Below are 22,916 nucleotides of genomic sequence, written 5' to 3' on the forward strand. Positions count from 1 at the left end.
CATCCTTCCTCAAGTACGCAAAAAAAAAATATTTCACTGATATTTCCAGCTTTTTCTTCCCAATTCTAAGAGAGAAATTGCAATTTTGTGAACGAAACGAAGACTCATTTTGCGCACGCCGTTTGGTGATGGTATTCAAACACGACTGATCGGTGAGGCAAAAATGTTACGTGAAACTCTAATTCTTAAAGCACTATCGCAGACGGCATTTCTTTTTGTATTTACTAGAAAATCATACCTCTGAGAGCCCTCAATTTTTCGTAGAACTTTTCATGGGCTACAGAAAGCCATTGTGCGTGCTTGAGCAGCTCGACGTACGACTGATATAATTTGTGTTTCTGACAACTGAGCACACTTGAGGTTATCTTCAAAGACAAAATATATTCGATGCTCTAGTTATAAACGAAGAATGCGATAAAAAAGACCGTCGCGGTCAGGAGAACGTAAAACATCGGGAAGCCGCGCTTCTCTGTTTCAAAGCTCGTGCAGTTGCTATTTAACGGTCAGAGCATTCTCATTTGGGATCCCAAGACGGCGTCTCGTGCTCCAGTCCATGAATGAGGGCCTTCAAGTCTGAATTGGTAGGGTACACAGGGCCCCAGTAGTGCACGGAACAGCTTGTGGTCGGTGAAGAAGTAATTGAGCATCTTGGGACTGGCGCCAATCTTGTCCGCCAGATCGTCCATGTACTCCATCCAATCCACGTATATGGTGGTATCTAACGAGTTTCCAAAACGATGCCAAAGTGCAGCCCTTTCTCTTGCAATGTCCTTGTACATTTCGGGATGTGGAGGGAGCTTGCACTTGCCAGCGAGCAGCTGCGCCACCCATCGGGCCTGCGGAGAATTAAAAGCGGAGTAATAAATTAGAGGGTTTGTTAGGTGACACGTGCAATTGTGTTCTTCAGAGCTCTGAACTGTTCGATAAACATTCGAGTAAATTAAAGATGTTGATTCTTAGAGTGAAACGTTATGAGCTGAAGTTTGAACAAGTTGCATCTGGCTTCTTAGCTTGTCAAGAACTTCACAATTTCGCTAAAAAACATAGTTTACCGTGAAATCCCAAGAGATGCCCACCACCGATAGATAACTCACCCCTATATTTGACCCGATCTGCTATTTCTTTGAAGAATGAAAGATAGCCCACATATGGTAATTGCACGGCCCTGGCCAATGATGACCTCGGCAGAAATGGTGTCACTTCGCCACAGCGGGAGATAAGCGAACATTGCTGACTGGTAAGAACAGTCGTCTTTAGTTCATCCACCCCACCCCGCGATTACGAGGTACGCGGGTCACAAAATTTAAAACTGGAATTTTTTTCTACTTTTTTTGATCGCACACCAAAAGTAGGCCCACTCCTTATTTTCAACCGATTTGCTTTTGATTTTAAGCGGAGTAGCTCTCGGGATATTACGGTAAATTTATTTTATTATCTTCCTTGACGAACAAAGTGCCACGTCATTGCACTTTCACGCCATTCTAAATATGGAACTGGGCTGCTCTACTTAGACTAGCGGCAAAAATAAACTTGGCAGTGATATCCTCCGGGTTATGTTCCAATGGAGATTGAATAAATTTATAGCATCTCAAATCGCTTGTATAAGCGCTATCATTCTTATGTGATTCCTATATTTACAATTTTTGAAATTCCTACACGTTCATGGTAGAATGGTCACTCTTCCGTCCAGCTGAAAGGAGGCACTAACCCCTTTTTGTAATTTTACGATTGTCTATTTATTATCATAGCCCAATCTATAGGCTCTAAGCATCCAAAAGTGCAAACACTACATTCTTGCGGGGACGTTTTGTTTATTAAAATTGCCATGTAACAGTGTTTTCATCAAAACTATCGCAGACGCCAGGAGGGCACCATCGGACAAGCAAGAACCGTGCTCGTCCAACGACGCCCTCCGGTGCCTTCGAGAAAGGGCATGGCGGTCACCAAGCGCTCTTTCTCGTCGTGTTCCTCGCTGGACCACTTTGCACAGCATTCTGAGCCTCGACAAGATGCGGTTTGGCGGGCGTGCCGATTGCACCTAAAACACCTGAATGGGTTTGGTATGAAAGGCCGAACTTTACATCACAGTTAGCAAACCTTGATGTGTGTAGGTAGTTCAAGTGTTCGGAAGGTGCATACCACCGCAGGCATGGCAGAAACGAAACGCTTCCCCTCTATCTAGAAGTTTCGTGCATATTCTTACCCCGAGTGTGAAAGATAAGGAATCCAGAATGACCTTAGTTAGTCAACTGTAGTCAAACACTGTAGGTCGAATGTACGAGATGACCAGTGTAGTAGATAAGAAGCCGAGCGCGTCATTGCCAATTCATTCACCGATTCACCCTCACGATAGCCAGCTGCGACGCCGACACCCCGTCGCTAGCTCCTGCCGCCGTCAACGCTCGCAGCTGCGTTCACAGAGTTCAATAGGATGGCGGCATATCCATGTCCCACTTAATCCGCGGATTGACCTTTCATTCCCAGTTTCCGTCGAAGAAAAGTACCCAATGCAGCTTACGAGAACCTTGAAAGTACTTATATCTCAACAGGAAAAAACATATAAAAAAAAACGTTCAGCCTTTTCACTCTGGTGAAGAAGAAAGAGCAGCGGAGCTGTAGCTTCTGTTCTCGGCGGCGGCTTTCCAGTTGAGCGATCTGCTCTTCTCTCGCAATGGAATCTGAACGGCTCGACACAGCGGAACTTGAGGCGATGGCGGCTTCGCGGTGGTTGCGGAATCATACGCGCTGCTGGGCACATCGCCGCTCCTTCCGTTCCCGCTTGTCATCCTCCGAAAAAATGTTGTCGCCATTTATGAGCAACGGCAGCAAGCAGTTATCTGGTTGCCAAGGCTGGAAAGGTTGCCGCCATCTTTGAGCGACGGCGGCAGCCAGAGTGTTGTGTAGACATTTGTTTGGTTGTTTGGTACCGGACACGACAGTGGGGAAACTGACTCTTAATAGGTCCGCTGTAAAAGACGAAATGAGGGAAGGCGCGCCCACTGCAGAAAAGCGAAACCAGGGAGCGAAGCGCGGCGCGATGCCGTAAGAACAGATAGTTTCACATCATATCATTCTACGAGATTAGGAACGTACGTTTCGTTTCGCAAACATAGAAGAGCCAATAGTAAAGACGGAGATTGGGAGGTTTCAACGAGCTTAACTTATCTACCCTATACAGGAAGTTCTTCGAATAAAGAAAAAAAAAATCATGCACGCTTATTCCCGTGTTCGGAGGGCCGTCGTTTTGAAATGTTTTACCCATACTGGCTCTATTAAAGGGGCGGTGCAGCGATATTCAATTAGAATGTTTTTCATTTTACACGAGCTTACTGGCACTAGTGGAACTTAAGGATACTCGCACACAGCGCCCCTGGCCACGACACTCCTTTGTGGAGGTGTAATAGACAGTTTTCAGAAGTTCGCGTCAACGCCTGTCCGCCATTGATTACTTACGTACTCCAGACATTCTTATGGTTGGACCCCACAGCCGAGTGGACGCCACCATTAGGCGTCCACTCGACTTGGCCCGTATTGGACACAAGGACTGCGTCAGCGTTCGGCGAGGACTGGGATCCAATCACGCACTTCGTGTCCAAGCAATGACGACCGCCAATGTTGCCTGGCGTGCTTTTGAAACGGATGGATTCCAAGGCCAAAGGCAAGCGTTTTCATTCACCTTCTTCGCCAAACTTGATGGCGTAACTGGGGAATCGCAGTATCCTCAGTGACGACAGCTGAATGCGGTTCATTGATTGGACCGGAGCATTGCGAGGGCGCTCGATATGGACTTGTAATAGTTTAAAGCTCAAGAAGCATTCGGGTAGGGCCGTGTGTCCAATCGCTGCAGTGACAATATCCGACACGTTAGAGTGTCTAGAACTCAGAGCATGCCCTGTGCCTTGCCAACGCCAGCGCCTGGCTATCACCAACATTGGCGCCATATAATCGGCTACAGATAACGTGGCTGCGTTTTCTGGCCACGAGTTGGGGGAACGCTGCTCGTTTTTCTTTAATTAGTTTCTGAGGCTTCGATTGCATGTGGTGAAAAACAAACAGCAGTTTTACAGGCTATTAACTTCAGAATTTGTTCAAAGCGGTATTTGCACAAACTAGAAAAATCGTGGCATTGCCCCTTTAACTCACGGGAAACTTTTAAAATCTCCTATATATGTTTGTTAATCTCATATGACAACGCCTAAATATTTAAGACACTTTCAATTTCTGTTGTTCACTAAGTAAACAAACCGACCGTGAGGAAGAGCCCCTTACCATATAATACTATAAATACTATCAATGTATAAGTTTTGCATAAGTGTGTTTTGCATTCGAGAACAGATAACAACTATGATCATGCTACGACAATACCTTATATTTAAGTGAAAAACACAATCACAGTGGTAGGCGTCGTGGAATGAACGTAAAATATGTACACTTTTCAAAGACACTGCTCACTAAGAGAGAAAAAATATTTTTACCTTTATAACAGCAGATAAAACTCTTATTATAAAAAACTTAAAGAACTAAAAAATACGTATTTTCTTAGAATAACGTAAAATATTCTACTTTTAGCTTTTGTTATCCTGTTTGGAGTGTTCCTTCTTTATATAAACAGTACGTAAATTAACAATATAATACTTTTAAATAGGCTTACATAAAATCTTTCCTTTAATATATTTCTGATACCTTAAATAATTGTATATCAAAAGCTAGCTTGATTCAAAATTGGCAAGTTATTGTCCAATGTACAAGATTCAAGAATATTATTTTATGAAATAAGATTTAGATAGAACAAACATCTAGGGAACTTTAGCCTTCGGAATTAATTGGGGGGCTAGTTGGCTGAACATCTTTACGGTGGTTTTAAAAGCGCAAAGGACTAAGAAGAGAAGGAGGGGACAGGACAGAGCGCTTACTTACAACTGTCAAATTTAAGAGAGCATCTAGGGAACGACAAGGTAGAAGTGAAAAAGAAGAAAATAAAAATAAAATTAAATTAAAGTCACTGCTGCTACAAAGCACATATCTTGTTTTAGAAATCGAAACAAAAATATTTTAACTTCAGCAAAAGGCAAAGTACTTGTCACGTAAAAAAAACTATCTACAGAACAAAAAGACAAAAAAAAAATTGAAAATAGAAATTGAATACAAGAAAAAAAGAAGAAAAAACATTACGCAGAGCAACCGGCTAAAAAGTCTTCAGGTAAAACACCGCTAGAACTGAAGTACTTTATGTGTTTCAAGTCTTTATGGGAAACACCGAAGGAACCGAAGCTCTTTCTGTGTTTGGGTCACTGATGGCGCGCTTATACACTTGTCGCCACTGGTGAGGATGACTTGAGCCCCGTACAGCTCTCGAATGTTTTTGTCACGGAACCGCTTCAGAACTTTGGTGTTGTTGAATGTTGGTGAGCATTTACAGTCTCTGACATGCACCGCAAGATGTCCCGATGGTGCTGATTTCAACGTTTGGGCATGTTCTCTTAATCTCGTATTAATACATCGCCCCCACTGATCTACATACACTTTTCCGCAAGTAAACGGTAGTTGATATACCCCTCCAGTATGACATTCTACATACTTGAGTCGATGTTTTACACTGCACTCTTGCTGTTGATGTTGTTGGCAATTGATCTTAGGGCAGAGCCTTTTTAGCTTGTCCGGAGCTGAAAGCACGACTTGTACCTGAAACTTCGCGGCTGTTCTCTTCAAGTCAATAACGTTTCACATCTCCGACTAGAGTACACTCTAAAAAAAAAGGGTATCACCTTACACCCTTTTGTCCCATATAATACACCCCAAAACTTCATTTCGACATACAGCGCCCTATAGTCGAACAGACGGCACCAAATTTTACCAGGGGCTTGATAACGGTGCCATATAACTTATTAAATTCATGTAGTACCTATCAAAGACCAAAGAAAGAAAACACTGAGCTTTTGCAGTACGGCCAAGAAAACTCCGATAATGTTTTTTGTAGTCAATAATACGTACATCAGCTATCATAATAAGTTGTACCAGACGGCTATCAAGCCCCTCGTAAACTTTGGGGCCGCCTGTTCGATTATGGGGCGCTGTACGTCGAATTGAAGTTTTGGGGTGTATTATATGGGACAAGGGGTGTAATAATACACCTTTTTTTCTGAGAGTGTAACCCTATCTACTTCTAATTCCATCGACCTTTTTATCACTAATGCTAATACAGACGTTAAAGTTGCTGGCACAGTAAGTTGTGACATCAGTGACCACAATCCAATATTTCTGTCATTTTATATTCACGGTTTCAAGAAACAGGTAAATAAAAATAAAAATACAATTACCTTTTAGAACATTTAAAATTCGAATATTCTCGCATTTCGTAATGCCGTAATAAGCCAAGATTAGGACTTTGTTTATTCTCTCCTAGATGTAAACAATGCATACAATTAATTTATTCAAACATTAAAGATGCTTTACGATTTGCACTTTCCGAAAGTAACAGTTACTGTATCAAAGAAAATTAGAAAACCTTGGATTACCTCAGTCCACATCAAAATGATGCAAAAAAAAAGACCGTCTGTATAAATCGTTCTTAAGATCACCGGATTCTTAAAAAAAACTATTCATCTTTAAGAAATTTCGAAATAGGTTAAACGCTGAATTGCGAAAAGCGAAATGTGTGCATTGCAAAGAAATGTTTAATGACGTTGACAAACAGCGACCTGATATTATGTGGAAAAAAGTTAATGAAGCTCTGAACCGCGGGACAATCTCAAAACAAATAGGTGACTTAATTGTAGATGGTCAAACTGTGCCTGGAGTCTCTTTGGCAAAACTTTTAACGACTACTTCGTAAATATAACACCCAGACCGCACAGTGACAGTGCTCTATCGTTTGTTCACGAAATTAATGATAGTTTGTTTCTAAAACCTACAGATGAAACAGAAATATTTAATCCTTTCATTGGGCTAAGAAATAGTAAGAGCTGGGATATCGATGATTTACAGATAAAACCTATAAAATTTGTTATAGATATAATCTCACCATGCTTAACATATATATTCAATTTGTTTTTAACTTCTGGTAAGTTTCCTCAAAATATGAAACTAGCTAAAATCACAGTTATTTTTAAAGGAGGGGATAAAACATGTTGAGTAATTATAGACCGAATTCTATTCTTCCTATTTTCTCTAAGGGGCTAGAAAAAATTATATTTAAACGTATTGAACATTTTTTTCGTAAAACATTCTATACAAACAGAGTTTCAATTTGACTTTCAAAAAGGTAAATCTACTGAATCAGCATTGTTACCTCAGAAAGAAATTATACTTGGAAATATTGAAAAACGACTGCTCACACTTGCTGTTTTCATCGATTATAGTAAAGCTTTTGATTGCCTCAATCACACAACGCTACTTTCAAAGCTTTATAAATATGGGGTTCGCGGCATATCATTCGAATTGCTTAAATCATACCTTGAGCATCGCCACCAAAGTGTGTCTATTGACGGCCAACGCTCACCGTTCTCTAAAAATTGTTTGGCGTTCCACAAGGCAGCATCCTGGGACCTTTATTATTTAATGCTTATATAAACGATGTTCTAAACATGACTGATCAAGCTCAATTTATAATTTATGCAGATGATACGAGCCTTCTTTTTTCCGGTATGATGTTGATGAGCTTATAAGAAGGGCGAATTGCGTATTAGAAAAAATTTTCTTTTGGTCAGATGTCAATGGATTAAAAAATTAACACATTAAAGTCAAAAGCAATTCTATTTAGACCCGTTAATAAATTAGTAAATATTACAAATCCCTTAGTGATTGGAAACGCGTCAATTGAAATAGTACATCAACACAAAACACTTGGCGTGTACTTCTCTGAACATATGATATGGAATAACCACATTGAATATTTAACGAAAAAACTTTCTCAAGTAGTGGGGGCAGTCGCTAGGTGCCGTAGTCTTTCGCCGGTAAACATTAAGCTAAAATTATACTACGACTTATTCAGTTCCCATTTGAATTATTGTCACTTGGTATGGGGAACAACTACAAAGACAAACTTAAATAGCATTCTATTACTTCAAAAAAAGATATTCCGTTTTATTGCGGATGCTCCGTATAACTACCATACTGAATTCTTATTTCATAAATACAAAGTGATTCGTGTAGAACATTTCTGTGAGTTCCGCCTGCTTCATTCAATCCGCTTCTCATCTTCTACGTTTGTGAATTTTTCTATATTGCACTTCTGAACTAACTTTACATGAAAGCAAAATCAATACGCGTTTTCCAGAGAAATGGTTGGTTCCTCGAAATTGCACAAACTACAATCTTCAATCTCTTCACTACAACATTTCAACATTCCTATATAAATGGCATCTTCATAGTAGCAATTTTTTCACTCTTCCTAAAAATTAACTTCGCAGATACTTTGCTTAAAACCATAAGAAAGGTTTTTTTTTCTTTTACATATTGGTTTGACGTTGTGGAGTGAGAAATGTATTAATTTGTGATGTTATATACTTTACAGAATGTACATAGGATATGTTCGCGAAGTAACTGCTGTCATTTGTTACAGGACCCCAGACCCCGTCAAGCTGCTCACATAGCAGCTTTTTGTCTGGAGCTCCCTCCAGTGTATATCTGGAAAATAAAGCTTGAATTGGATTGAAACAAGTTGTGGGACAAGCGGTGTATATATAGCAGAAGAGTCGGTCGGTGTTTCTTGTGTTTTTCAGTGTCGTGTTTTTTATTTGAGGTCATCAAGGATTCGGCGACTTCATATATTATCGAAGTCGGATATCCCGACGCTTTCAGTCTTTGTACTTGAGCATCGAAGCTTTACCCGGCTGTGTACGCAAGATTTTTTAAGAGCTGTATTCAGGCAATTTTTTGCAATTTCTCTTTTAATAATTTTGGAATGAGCCGAATCATTTTGTAAAACACCTTTTTTAGATCTTTTACAGTATGATTCGGCTCATTCGAAAATTATTAAAAAAGTAATTGCAAAAAATTGCCTGAATACAGCTCTTAAAAAATCTTGCGTACACTCAGCGGGGGAAAACTTCGATGCTCAAGTGCAAAGACTGAAAGCGTCGAGATATCCGAGTTCGATAATATATGAAGTCGCCGAATCCTAGATGACCTCAAATAAAAGACACACGACACTGAAAAACACAAGAAACATCGACCGACTGTTCTGCCATATATAAACCGCTTGTCCCACAACTTGAAGAGAACAGCCGCGAAGTTTCAGGTACAAGTCGTGCTTTCAGCTCCGGACAAGCTAAAAAGGCTCTGCCCTAAGATCAATTGCCAACAGCATCAACAGCAAGAGTGCAGTGTAAAACATCGACTCAAGTATGTAGAATGTCAAAGTGGAGGGGTATATCAAATACCATTTACTTGCGGCAAAGTGTATGTAGGTCAGTCGGGGCGATGTATTAATACGAGATTAAGAGAACATGCCCAAACGTTGAAATCAGTACCATCAGGACACTTTCCGGTGCATGTCAGAGACTGTAAATGCTCACCAACATTCAACAACACCAAAGTTCTGAAGCGGTTCCGTGACAAAAACATTCGAGAGCTGTACGAGGCTCAAGTCATCCTCACCAGTGGCGACAAGTGTATAAGCGCGCCATCAGTGACCCTAACACAGAAAGAACTTCAGTTAATAATAATAATAATTATTATTATTATTATTAATTGTTTTCTTTTCTTTTTATAAAGTTCAGGTCCGTCAAAGCCCATGAGGCTTGTATGACGTGGCCCGGCAATCTCAAAACTAAACTAAGCAAAAGCTGCTCCTCGCGTTGAACAAAATCAGAAAAAAAGAAGAAGAAAAGATAACTTCAAGCCTAGTACAAAAGAAAGGGCAATGACTTCCATCTGCAAAGAGCAAAACGACAAATGACAAAAGTTCAAATATACATTCACTAATCTGCACGTCTGATACATCACAAAATCTTAGTTCGTGTAAATGCTATAGAGCAACTGAAGCATAAAGGACACAACTCGCACAATAGAGACAGGCATTATTGAATTAAAATACTTGATAATTTGAACACACATAAATTCAGCACATATACCAAAGTACAGAATTATACAATATAAAGAGATCATCAGCGCAACAAGCATAAGGATCAGGAGGATATTGCTTAAAATTTATATACCTAAATACGTATACTGTACAAGAGGCATCAAGGTCAGCACATAGGAAGACATAAAACGTTCTAAATATACTTTTGCAAGCACCATGTTCTAAATTTGTTTTTAACTGATTTAAGAGACCCTAGGTCCATAAGTTCTTCGGGCATATCATTGAAAGTGCAGGGAATATAGAAACCTCTTAGTCTTTTTCCGTAGAGCGTATGTATTCTCGGCAAATAGAACCTTTCCGCCTTTCTGAGGAACCTTTTAAAAACTGGTTGTTTGAATTCCGTTCTAGAGAAATAATGCGTTGTTATAACGATGTATATGAATAGAATATGTAATGGCATCATGTTAAAAGGTTCAAGTTTGTGAAACAGACCTAATTGTTGAAATTGAGTCCCATATGAAATTTTGTTTACTATCCTAAATATCAATTTATTTACTGTCTGTAGTCTGTTATTTGAGCAGGAGCCATAAACTAATATACTATATCTGAGCACAGATTCTCTAAGAGCACGATAGATGTTTTGTTTTATAGCGGAACTCGCTGCCGTACCAATACGGTATATGTATGAAGAAACAATTCTCAACCTCCTTTTTATGTAATCCACGTGATATTCCCAGGTCATGTGATCGTCGAAATGTAACCCTAGATATTTTACGCTGGCCTCATTATTAATTTCGGTATACATTTGAGGTCCCCTTTTTGGTTCATATAGGTATAAAAAACGATCCAAATCTACTCGCTTATGTGGATTCCTAAAACACATCCATTTGGTCTTTTTCGAGTTTACAAATATCCTATTTTCATTAAACCAGTTCATTAATACGTTTATATCATTTTGAAATATTGTTACTGCAACTTCGTAATTTTTATGTGGGAGAATTAAGGCCGTATCATCCGCACACAAAAATAATTTCGATTGCAAATTGAGCGTGCCCAGGTCATTAACAAAAATATTAAACAACAAGGGAGCTAATGATGATCCTTGTGGTATCCCATAATTTACCATTACAGTTTTGCTCATATAATTCTCTATCTTAACTCTCTGCGTTCTGTTAGAAAAATAGCTCTTAAAGAACTGAAAAAAGGTCCTCTCAAGCCCAAAGCAAATAGCTTCTGAAGCATTTTTGAATGGTCAATTGCGTCAAATGCCTTTGACAGATCTAAAAACAATGCTAAACCAATGTTATTTTCATCCAGTTTCGTTCACAACATCACTGAAATCCTCAAGAACCGATGTTGTGCTTTTCCCTTTCCAAAAACCGTGCTGCGCTTTATTAGTTGAATCAAATTTATCACAGAAAGAGTTTATTGTATTCGCAATGTGCTTCTCCATTATGTGGGAGATCACTGGCATAATCGATAGGGGTCCGTAATTTCCTACATATTTTTATTTCCTCTTTTAAATAACGGCCTTACAATCGCACATTTAAGCCCAGCTGGAATAACCCCCGTCTCGAATATGCCATTTAGAACAGATAGTAACACATCCTTTAGCTTATCAAAATTATGTACAATATCTCTTAAACAAATCTGGTCAATTCCTGCCGGATTTTTTATCGACATAGTGTTTATGATACAACGCAAATCTGCTTCAGTCATCGAAGGCAGATATGCCGACTCCAGGTTGTGTGCTAGATTTGATAATTCGGTTTGCTGGTGGAAGTTCATTTTAGCTTTAAGTTCCTCAACATCGGTTGCAAATTTATTACTGAATGTTTCACATAACGATACCCAATCAGTTGATTCACGGAAGTTTCTTGCTATTGTGTCATCAATGCTTGTTTTTGTTTCTTTTCCTGTTAGCTCATTTACTAGGTTCCACGCTGCTTTGGCGTTACCTATAGTATTATTAAATTTATCTTTATAGTAACTGCGTTCTGCAAATCTGAGTTTCGCTGTCAACTTGTTCCTTACTGAACGAAATTCATCCTTTAAGGACTGATTTCCCGGATTTTGTTTACACCTAGTCCATATTTTGTCCTTGAGTTGACATAGCTCTAGTATGTCACTGTTGATCCATACTTTATCCACACTTCTCTGTTTCAGTCTGATAGTTTTCTGGGAGTTTTTGTATATATTAGAGAACACTCCAACCATAGTTTCATATATGCGAGTGTGAGGAAGATGCTCTAAAGAGTTCCAGTCGAACTCTGAAATCAATTTATTTGCATTCTTGTTGTCCAATATTGTTATTTCGTTTTTATAATTTTTATTTTCTGCAGCTATGTTATTCAGCATTGCGACGCAGACAGTCAAATAGTGATCAGAAAGCTTTTTACGAACTACACCAGCCACTATGGACATGCAGTCTAGTCTGACCAATACATGATCAATGCAAGTTTTTGTTATTTTGTTTCCAAGATGCTCCTCTCTAGTGTAGTCTGCAATCAAGTTTTCAATACCAAAGCCTGCTAACATGTCAAGATAGTCATTGACGCCACCTTTTGAAGCACTTCTCACGTCAATATTAAAGTCGCCGGCTAATAATAAAGCATTACACACATTTAAATTACTTAGCATATCCGAGAACTCAAAAATGAATGATCCCACATTTAAATCTGGAGGCCGATAAACAGCACAAACTGTAAATGAAACCGTCGGATTACTTACTTCAACCACTAACAACTCTGCCTGTGTAATGATTATATTAAGTTGATTGGTTAAATAGTTATCATTCATGAACATTACGATACCTCCTCCTTTACGGCCTTGTCTACAAGCTTGATATTGATGAAAGCCCTCTAAAGTGAACATCTCACAAGTTTCTTCATCAACATTTACTTCAGTAAGAATTATCACGCTAAGCTCAGTCAATCTATCTGCAAGATAAATGTTTAATTCATCCCAGTACTTTCTCAAGCTCTGAATATTAACATGCAACAAGTTTAGACCAATAGCACCGTTTTTATCCTGAAGAGCGGACTGTACGAACGCGTCCCACTCTTGAAAAGACTGATACGTCCCTGCCATTTATCTTATCTTGTTAAGGTCATTCTCGTTCTCGATTCGTATGACAGGACTGGCTTCTTTCTGTTTAACGAATATCTTTCCGCTGCACGCCCAAACAAATTTGTAGTTCTTTTCCCTGGCCTTGGTCTTTGTGCTCTAGTTCCTTCGGTGTTCCCCATAAAAACTTCAAACACAAAAAAGAACTTCAGTTCAAGCGGTGTTTTACCTGAAGACTTTTCAGCTGGTTGCTCTGCGTAATGTTTTTTTTCTTCTTTTTTTCTTCTATTCAATTTTTTTTGTATAGACAGTTTTTTTTACGTGACAAGTACATTGCTTTTAGCTAAAGTTAAAATATTTTTGTTTCGATTTCTAAAACGAAATATGTGCTTTGTAGCAGCAGTGACTTTAATTTTATTTTATTTTTATTTTCTTCGTTCTCACTTCTACCTTGTCGTTCCCTAGATGTTCTCTTAAATTTGACAGTTGTAAGTAAGCGCTCTGCCCTGCCCCCTCCTTCTCTCCTTAGTCCTTTGCGTTTTCAAGACCACCGCATAAACTTTTGCCTTTCTATATAAAATACTGAGCAGTAAAAATGTTATTATCGTAAAAAACTAAATCCAAACTTTTCAAGACTCCAAAAAATATATCACTACTGAAAACTTAAATCACAAGACCAACCTTCCGCCCTTTCGAAGCCCAATACTCAAGAAGAAGAATATTCTTCTAGTTCTAATTTGCATTTTTATTTAAGTCACACATTTTCCACCAACATATATTTCTCCAAATTTTTTGAAGACCCATATTTTTTCCTTCCACGGTTTGAGATGAAATCATCCATCATGTTTGAAGCCGCGATATCATGGAACTTTTATTGTACAAAACACTGTTTTGTAAGCAGAAGGACCTCAGACCTCTAGAAGACGCGGTTTGCATAGGCGGGTCCTGGCCTTCCTGGTGTTCATCAAGGGCGCGCGTTTCAGGGTCTGTTCTTTACTGAGGAGTCATACACGTGGTATTGATGACAATGAGGAAAGTGTCGTCCGTTCCATTGTATTCTGAAGCAGGGTAAAAAGAAGTATAATTCTTGAGGTATCAGGCTCCAACGCGCAAGACGGCTGGAAGAGCCTTTCAGACTGGCTAGCCAGTATAGTGAATGCTGATCACTGACTACCTTGAAAGGCTTTCCGTAGAGGTAAAGGCAAAACCTGATAGTGGCCCACACAATTGCGAGACACTTATTTTTCTCAGTTCTCTCTCCTGGACAACGTATGCGATTACTTGTTTGGCACCGTCTTGCCAATGGACTAAAACGGTTCGGAAACGAACGTTCCAAGCATCAGTGTAGATTCCGGTCTCAGCGAGTTCATCGTAACGGGCAAGAACTGGTGACGACTGTAGGCGACTCGGAGCACTTGGAAAGCATTCAGCTGCTCTTTCGTCCGCGTAAACGAAACATCCTCCAGCGTGTGTCGAGTGAGCGCTTCGGCGATTTGGGAGGATTACTTCAGAAAGCGTCTATAATAAGCACACAGTCCTAGAAACTGTCCTGCGGCTTTCATCACTCTAAAAGAAGCCCGTGCGTCTACTTTCCCGCACAACACTCGGAGAGCCAATCACCGCAGTTTACGGAGGCACCTCAACAAATGACGATGCCGAAACGTATGTTAAACTAAAAAACGCAGTCTGAGTTGTGACATTAAGCAATGCAAGCGCAACGTTTTGAATTGCCTAATGTAGCAATGTGTAGCCGTGTTGACCCCGAGATAAGCGAAGATGACAAAATTCGCCACCTATTCAAAGTGCTTTCACAAGAACTATTTTCCATCGTAGCCCCAAGGTATCCGCCGACCGTGGCTCAACTAGTCTCTGAATGTCAAAATTATGAAGAGCTTGACAACGCGCGACTACTCAAGAGGCCGTTCAAATGCCTCAATGATGTGTCTCTTGCTTCCCACACCGACACGAACCTCCTAAACCTGATACGTACATACCTCTACTATATTTCATGAGTGGCAAGTGACAAGTAAAACGAGCGATTCACTTCAATGCACTTCAAAAATTCGCTAAGTAATTTAGATAGTACAGTGGTACTGGTAGCCCAATTAATTATCTTAAGTCTCTAGGGAAAAAAGTGAGTTTAAAACAGTAATAATGTGCGTTATGATTTAACGGCTTTAGAAAAAAATCTGCACTACTCATTATCTTAGCTATCCTCCCTCTTCTTTGCTCTTAAAGGGTAACTGCAAAGAAAAAAAAGTTTTTTTTTTAAATAGCCTAATTGGGACAAGCATGTCAAAAAACAATTTTTTCCGCAAGAAAAAACTTTTTTTACAGCAATATTTATTGCGTGAGACTCATTTTAGTTTGCGGCTATTTCGTCCGTTTTAAATCGCGCGCCACGAAGTTGTGATTATGTGACGTCAATCCCAAAAGGTTCTCATTGGCTAAGAGTTTGATTGACAGCTTAGATCTTGGTTGTTAAACCTTTGTTATATGTTGCAATTTCCTTTTGAATAGCATATTTTTACGTTTAAAGAATAACCCATGTGATGAGAGTTATTATTCTTTACAAAAGGTTTACAAGACGGGCACTTCCGTTTGGATTCATACAAACATAAGCTTCGCCATTCTTTCATGGCCGCCGAAGCCTCTGCTCAAGCCTGTCTCGCCTACCTGGACTAATCGTTTCGGCGAAGTGTTCAGTGTTTCGTCGTTTCGTACTGACCCAGGTACTTCTTGAGGTGAAGTAGTGTGTGTTTAGCAGCTGTCGCAGGTGTTAGTGATAGGAAGCGACGTGGGGTTTTGGCTTTCATAGCGCGGTTCTTTCGTCTTCCTCTTTGCTTGCTTAGCATGCTTTTTTTTTTTTTTTGCTTGTTTGCGCGTGCAAATGCTGACTTTTCGGAGATGTCAGATGCGTGATCCCGACAGTGAACCTCCCAGCAGCCATGTCGCCCCGAAAGGAATGCTGTTTGGCTGGAGGCAATCGGGCGTTCGCGTAGCGACCACCGTGTCTAGTTACGTTCTCGTCATATCGCTCTGGAGGCCGTCGAGATTCGCCCCGTGTGCACCTAACGTCCGCGACTAGACAGAAAATAAAAAAAGCACTATGTCCACTACGTAAAAATGGTCTCAGTTCATGCATCTGTAGGCAGGTACGAAATCGTGCCCGAATTTATTCGCACCGCACGACGCAACACGTCGCTGTGCAAACGCAGTCCACCACGAAGCATAAAAACGGCAGATTTAGGACAACAATTCGGAGTCCATTGTTCAATTAAAGCGACGTAATTTTGCTGAAAACGCCCGCAGCTTTTTACTCACGGTATGCGTCGGGAAACTTACACATTTTGAAACAGAACGAGGCAGATTTACTTTTAAAAACGCTCCCAGCGTCCTCCCGAACCAGTTTGACTGGATCAGCTGACGACGACGGGACTTATCTGGTTGAACGTCAACCCCACAACAACCAATTTGCGCTCCGTGTTAGCACCGCATTACACACACCACGAACGTTTTAGCTTTGTTGCATCGCCGTGTTGCACCAAACAGAACGAGATCGCCGAAACCAACGCAGCGCTGTCGTGAACCTTGGCTTGTGGTTGCGCACTCGTGGACCCTGTGACTCCCTTCGCTTTCAAAGCGCGCACGACGATTACGAACGATACTTTCCGTCTTTCGGGAGCATCACAGGGGCACTTCTCCGGTCACGTCTTTGCTACATGTGCTCGCAAACCGCGTCAAACCATAACAACCAAAACATATTGATATGGATATGGATATGGATATGGATATGGTGGCTTAACCCTTAACCCTTTGTATCGGGCGATCACAGTTTTAACAAAACTGGATCTAGCCAAAAAGAAAAAAAAAAACACCTAAATTTGATTGCCATTGCCCCCCACCCTCTCACAGTTTTTCCCCACCAGTCCTCCAGTCTTCGCTTTGTGATTTCAACCACCCCGAGGCCGCCGACTTCCCCCCGCTGACTGCGCTGGCCACCATGGTCTCGACTTCCCACTTCATTGATGCACGTCGTCTGCGTCGTCTGCCTCTGCCCTGTCGATGGTGTCGATCCCAAGTCCAACCTTTTCAGACCCAGTGCAACCGCATAATCCACCAGATCTGGTGGCATCAGCGGTCTAAGCTCTCGGCACTCCATTATGATATGTTCAGCTGTCTCCTCCTGCTGGCCACATAGCTGGCATGTACCGTCCATCCCCGGCGTGTACTTGGACCTCAGGTGGCGTGTCCTCAACACTCCACTTCGTGCCTCGCACAGCAGCCCACTGCCCCTCGAGTTGTCGACGAAATCCACGCCCACAATGCTCTTCTTTTCCGCACCGTAGACGGCGAGGGACGGCCGCGCGCCTACCGCGGCGACCCATCTGGTCGTTTCTGTCTCCTTCACGCGTTCCCGCACCTGTTTCGCCGTCCCCGGAGATTCGACCTCGCACAGCAGCACCCGTGGCACGTCATATCGCTCCGTGAGCTTGTTCACTCTCCTTACCCACCGGGTGTTGATGCTTCGAAGGTGGATGTACTTGAACACCTGGCGAGCCCATCGTTGTTCCGGCAAAGTGCAAAGCCGCCGCTCGAAAATCAGTTTGCTGCTGGCCTCACGGGCCTCAAAGCAGGACCAACCCATGTCGCCCTGGACGTACTCACTGGTGTACCATATACAATACCGCGGCCTGGCGTAGTTGCCAGATCTTGCCGGAAGTCGAGACGCTGCGCCGTTCAACTCCGCAACGCAAGGAGAGTGAGGGGCGGGGCGTACTCCTCTTCCGCGGGGGTCGAAAGAGCGGGAGTTTCAAATGTGGAGAGGTTCTGACTCTACTAAATTACGTCCTGTGGCGTAAATATTGATAAAAAAAATCATTTTTTTCGCGGAACATTTGTTTTGTGACATGCTTGTCCCAATTAGGCTGTTTAAAAAAAAACTTTTTTTTCTTTGCAGTTACCCTTTAAAGGAAGACATGCGAAAACGCTTCGCATATATCTGAAAATGGCTAACATGTTAGTCAAGAGGCACGTACCTGCAATTCAATAAGGGGGAGTGGAGATCCATCGCCCTTCACGAGCCCAATGATGGCCAGGGTCGGGTGCTCCAAGCCTGGCGGGAAGACGTGCTTGTAAAGTTGAACCTGCTTGTCCACAACCGGCATTACGTCCTCAAAGAGCATGGGGAACTTGATCTTGTAACCCGTGGCCAGAATGACGGCATCTAACTTTGTCACCTGTGCACGTGTGTTTATAAATGTCTTAAAGAGCTCAACCCACTACACTCATGAAACTTGCATCTACTGAGTGTTAATTAAAATGATCATACGTAGACGGTCATTTGTCTGACTGATTTGCATTTCTTGTTTTATTAAAGGATAGTTTATCAGAACCTTGATTCAACCATTTTTGTCTAAACAACACAATGCAAGACCCTTTGTGTTGCCAATCTGCATAGTAGCCAAGAATGCATAACTAAGAAGCATAACTTAGCATAAGATAGCTGAGTTTGAAACCTGTCTGTTTTTTCTGTTACTTCTGCTCTTCTAAAAAAAAACCCAGTCTCAGGGTAAACGACGAAATGGTTGACTTCCACCAGCTAGCCTGTACTTTGACTCTTTTCTCGTTAATTCAACAGATTATTTCATATCTTTTTTAGTACAATCACCACAAAAGATCTTACCACTATGTAAATTTATTTAGTAAGGACCAGAAACAGCGCGCTTTTATATTGCTATTGTATACTTTTTCTCTTAACCCCATCTGCCCATTGCAAGAGACGGACTTAATTTGACCCGACAAATGTTTGTTTGCCCCCCACATACTCTCCGGGACAAATCATGACCTACGTTCCTTCATCAGAATCAAATAGTTAAAAATATTGACAGCATTCTTCAATGGCCCGCCGGTACAAGGCTGCCTCTTCTTTGATGCTGTTCAGCGGAAACGTTCAATGCGCATCAGTGTCCCTTTGAACCTTACCTCCTTGTCATTCCCGAAGAGGACGCCGTCCTCTGCAAACTCGATCACGTTTCTCTTAAGGATAACGATGCCACTCAGGATCAACGATGGCAGCACGTCGCTCATGCTAATACGTCCGCTGTTGACGCGATTCTTGGGTCGGAGTCCGTAGGCCTCGTGACTGAAGTAGTCATTGAACTGAGCTTCCGGTTTGTCGAGGTTCATGCACTGAGGCACCACGCGTTCCATCAAGCTCATCACTCTTGTCGAAAAAGCTGCGTCATTCGGCATGCCGTTCGGCCCAAGCCTCTTGGACAACCAAGCTCCCCTCCTTGATGACAGGTAGACCTGCGGCACAAGAGAAGGGTTTTTGAAACAATGAACAACAGGCGCTGTTTATTGGTTATTACGCTAAATTGCTAGGTTTTCTTCCGCAATCGTTAAAAATCACACGAACTCACATTGCGAAGAAGGTTCGCCAGATTTACGTTAAATAGTGATGGAGACACTGTGAACTCTGATTTATCCAACCCTCCCCTAATGCACCCAAGCGCATTCGCATGCTGAGTCAAACATTCCTCGCCCCCTCTCGAGAAAGAGAGAATAGGTATGAGAGATGATAAAGAGACCGAAGCACGCCTACATCAGTTATCGGAAACATCTTGCACGCGGTACCCTCCAAATGGAAATTCGCAAAGGTTATCCCAATTGTAAAGTCTGGTGACTCAAGATCAGTTTTCAATTATAGGCCTATTTCTCTGCTTAGTACGTGCAGTAAGGTGTTGGAGCATGTGGTGTTTAAACACATATCGCCATACATTGAACAAAATAATTGTTTTGCTCGTTTCAACACGGCTTTCGCCAAAAGGTATCTACCATTACCCAAATGACAGAAACTGTGCATGAATTTACATCTGTAATAAATGTAAGGGTGCAAACTGATGTGATTTACTTAGATTTTTCGAAAGCGTTCAATCGCGTATCGCACGAAAGGTTACTGATAAAGCTGTCACCAGTTTTAGATAATCCTGCTATCTAGAATTGGCCTGAAGGTTACTGATCCCTGAGACAGCAGTTTGTTCAAGATGACACCGCATGCTCCGGTACCACACATGTAACCTCTGGCGTCCCACAGAGGTCGGTCCTCGGGCCTTTGTTGTTTTTATTATTCGTGAATGATGTTGTTTCTGGAATTCCAGTAAAGATCCGACTGTTTGCGGATGATTGTGTTATTTTTGGAGAAATCAAAAGCTCCGCCGACTGTGAAGTACTAAACACCTTGTTAGAAAAACTATCTAGATGGTGTGATGACTGAAAAATGTCACTAAATGTATTAAAGACTGTATGTATGTCAATTACTCGAAAAAAGGAGCCTTTGACTTTTAATTATTCTATTTGGAACCGTAGCCTTCGGAGAGTAAGCTTATATAAATATCTGGGGTTGACAATAACGTCTGATCTTAAATGGAATGTCTATATCAATCGAATCGCTAGTAAAGCAATGTGTAAGCTGGGTTTCTTGCGTAGGTGTATGAGGCACGCCTCCTGTGATACAAAACTATTACTGTATAAAACACTTGTTCGGCCAGTACTGGAATATAGAAGCGTCATTTGGGATCCACATACCTTATATTGTATGTCAAAACTTGAGCGAATTAAATGACTAGCAGTGCGCTTTCTGTATAAAATGTACTCCTCATATGTATCTCCAACAAAACTCTGTAATGACGCAGGCATGGAAACTCTACAGGAAAGAAGGAGAATAAACCGCCTTAAATTTCTTTACCTTATTGCAAATGACGAGCTTGAAATAGGGAAAGATAAATATATAACTTTTTTTTGACCCAGGTCTACCAGATATACACATAGCAAAACAATAAAGCCATATAAATATAAAATCGATACATTTAAGTTCTCCTTCTTTCCTCGTACAATCATCGATTGGAACAGCCTACCACCTGAAGTTGTAAATGCTACCAGATATTTCAATTTTTGTTTTCTGCTGTCGCAGCAAGTGCGTCCTGCTTAAAAGTATTTCAATGTACCACTCCTCTTACGATCTCCCAAGAGATTGACAGTATCAGTAAAGAAGGAGAAAAAGCACAGAAATGTTTTACATACCCCCATCCCCGGAGTTCCTCAAAGGAAGTATTAAATGCTTCCCCGTTGCGGGTTGCACTTGAGCTAATCGGTTTATAGTTGTAAATTGAGAAAGATGAATTTCGCCACTACAGAAAGGGAACGTATAAGGAAGGCGCTGACGACAGCTTGGTTTATTTCTTCCCTTCGTGATTCGTGATACTTCTGCCGCCCATATTAACACAACCCGGCTTGGGTTAGAATGAGTGACGTGGGCATGCGCTTTTCGGTACACAGTGAAGAGCTTCTTCAGTATACAGTGAAGAGCTGCGATGAGTTTTGTGACAGCCTAACCGAAGGTGGAATTCGGCGATCAAAAGAGAGGTGTCGTATGATGCAGATTTTGTGTAGAGCAAAATACTTTGTTGGCGAGAGTTCTAAGGCAATGGAGGACAAATTCTACTCAAGACTATCTGGTGCCCGTGCATCGCGTGGGACTGAACACAAGACTTGTAGCTTGATGAGATTTGGGCGCAAGGCCAGGGCTCACAAATAAAAAGGCGAATCGAGGATGTTAAGTCTTTGGACGAAAACAAATTATCATGTGAGTAGCGTAGCATTACTTAAAATTAGCGGGGAAAATTTTTTCAATAGATTTAGCGGAGAAAATCTTTTGCTAAATATAGTCGGGAAAATTTTCCGTTAGGTTTAACGGGGATAATTTCCCGCTAGATTTAGCGGGGAAAGCTTTGCTACAGGAAAAATTCCTGTAGCATTACTGCATTTCGTTGACGATTCTGAATGGGCGTTGCCTTTACTGACTATGCCGCATCTCATAGGGCTTTTGCTTTAAAAGAGCTAGCAGTAATGAATCTGATAACCCGTCCCCCTTTTCACCGCAATTTCTTGGTCACCGTAACCCTGGAATTCCTATTAATTCAATAATATATCCCTTGCATAGGCGTAGACTGCAGAGGGGGGTATCGGGGCTCGTGCCCCCCCTGGTGAAATCTTGGGGGGGGGGGGGGGGGGAGGGGGGGGGGGGGAGAGCTCCCCCTTGGCCCGTACCATGATCCTTGCCGAGACGCTGTTTACGTGCATGTAACAAGCTTCTACAGGTTTTCCCGCTCATTTTAATCCAAGTGACTATCCATTTGATCCCGGGGTCACTCAATTTAATCCAAGCGCCATACAATTTAATCCAAGTGCCGCACAATTTAATCGCGGGGTCAGTCAATTTAATCCACAATATATGTATCTACTTATTGCGTTCAGTGGTTGTGTTTCGCTTACACATTGTGTAAATTAGAACTATTGTTTATACAATTAAAATTTTTTGGGGGCAATTAATACTATTATAACTAATGTGATTACTTTTAGGTCCTAGTCACACTATTAAAGAGGCCTAACTGATATGTTGGTTACTCTTTTTAGAGCGCAGCTCTTAGGCATCCGTTTCCGGCTTGAGCGGCGTCGCCGTCGCCGTCGGCGTAACCATGTGGTGCATGATGGGTAAATTCCCCCGCTAACTTTAGCGGAAAAAATCCCCGCTAAATCTAGCGGAAAATTTTCCCCGCTGAATCTAGCGGAACACTTTCCCCGCTAAATTTAGCGAAAAATTTTCCCGCTGAATTTAACGGAAAATTTTCCCCACTATATTTAGCGAAATATTTTCTCCGCTATATCTACCGGGAAATTTTCCCAGCTAGATTTAGCGGACATTTTTCCCCACTAAATCTAGCGGAAAATTTTCCCCGCTCTATTTAGCGGAAAATTTCCCCCG

The 22,916-nt window shown here is 41.4% G+C and overlaps 1 pseudogene; it reads right to left on the reverse strand.

Annotated features, from left to right (window-relative positions):
• Positions 1-392: 392 nt before the first annotated feature.
• Positions 393-22,916, reverse strand: part of LOC120836086 — a 53,724-nt pseudogene continuing 31,200 nt past the window's right edge.

Source organism: Ixodes scapularis, unplaced genomic scaffold, assembly GCF_016920785.2.
Source record: "Ixodes scapularis isolate PalLabHiFi unplaced genomic scaffold, ASM1692078v2 ptg000323l_1__unscaffolded, whole genome shotgun sequence".
In the NCBI taxonomy this organism is placed as follows: domain Eukaryota; kingdom Metazoa; phylum Arthropoda; class Arachnida; order Ixodida; family Ixodidae; genus Ixodes; species Ixodes scapularis.